The 1,035-nt window shown below is 41.0% G+C and overlaps 1 non-coding gene across 1 annotated transcript; it reads right to left on the bottom strand.

Annotated features, from left to right (window-relative positions):
• Positions 1-594: 594 nt before the first annotated feature.
• On the bottom strand, positions 595-676 carry trnal-aag (transfer RNA leucine (anticodon AAG)). Its single transcript has one exon. It is a non-coding gene; the product is annotated as a tRNA-Leu (tRNA).
• Positions 677-1,035: the final 359 nt, after the last annotated feature.

Genomic DNA, 1,035 nt, shown 5'->3' on the forward strand with positions numbered 1-1,035 from the left:
TTGGAGTGTTGGAGTGTTGGAGTGTCTGAGTGTTGGAGTGTTGGAGTGTCTGAGTGTTGGAGTGTTGGAGTGTTGGAGTGTGACCCTGGCAATCCATCAATAAAAAAATACAATTGTGCCGTCTGGTTTGCTTATTAATATATTAATTTCAAATGGTTTACCCTTTTTACTTCTGATACTTAAGTACATTTGAGCAATTCCATTTACTTTCGATACTTAAGTACATTTAAAACCAGATTCTTTTAGACGTTTACTCAAGTAGTAATTTACTGGGTGTCTTTCACTTTTACTTGAGTCATTTTCTATAAAAGGTATCTTTACTTTTACTCAAGTATGACAATTGAGTACTTTTTCCACCACTGTGTACAACAGTGACAAAAAAAATCTACGTGTAATCAATTTGAAATTCTGTATTTTTTTCCCCTTTATATAACTAGTCAAGCCAAATTCTTAATTTACAAAAACCCTTGACAAACCCGGACGTCTCTGGATTAATTGTGCGACACTCTATGGGACCCAATCACAGTCTGGAATCGAACCAGTGCTCGCACTGAGATGCAGTGCGACGTTGCGACGCTCGGGAGCCAAAATATCTGGCAGCGGCGGGATTCGAACCCGCGCCTCCGAAGAGACTGGAGCCTTAATCCAGCGCCTTAGACCGCTCGGCCACGCTACCGATACATGTCATTGGTTTAAACATAATCTATATCCCTGAAAACCGGATGTTTCCGTTTCTCTTTTAACCGACTTCGTAGTAGTTGTGTGGTAGTAAGTAGTGTGGTAAAAAACGAACTGAAATGATTTGTTATGATATTGTTTGACAGAGCCTCTTTGCGTTACCCAATGCAGCCAGCAGATGGCGACGTGAGGAGGTCTGCTGTACGGAGAAAGAAGCTCTGAGGCTGAACATAGACTTAAAAGAGGAGGTTATCACAGTGAAAGGAGAAGAAGAAGCTTTCAGAATGAAAAAGGAGGAAGAGGAGGCTATCACATTGAAAGAAGAGGATGAAACTTTAGGAGTGAATGAGGAAGAGG

Source organism: Oncorhynchus keta, unplaced genomic scaffold (genome assembly GCF_023373465.1).
Source record: "Oncorhynchus keta strain PuntledgeMale-10-30-2019 unplaced genomic scaffold, Oket_V2 Un_contig_11544_pilon_pilon, whole genome shotgun sequence".
Classification (NCBI taxonomy): Eukaryota; Metazoa; Chordata; class Actinopteri; order Salmoniformes; family Salmonidae; genus Oncorhynchus; species Oncorhynchus keta.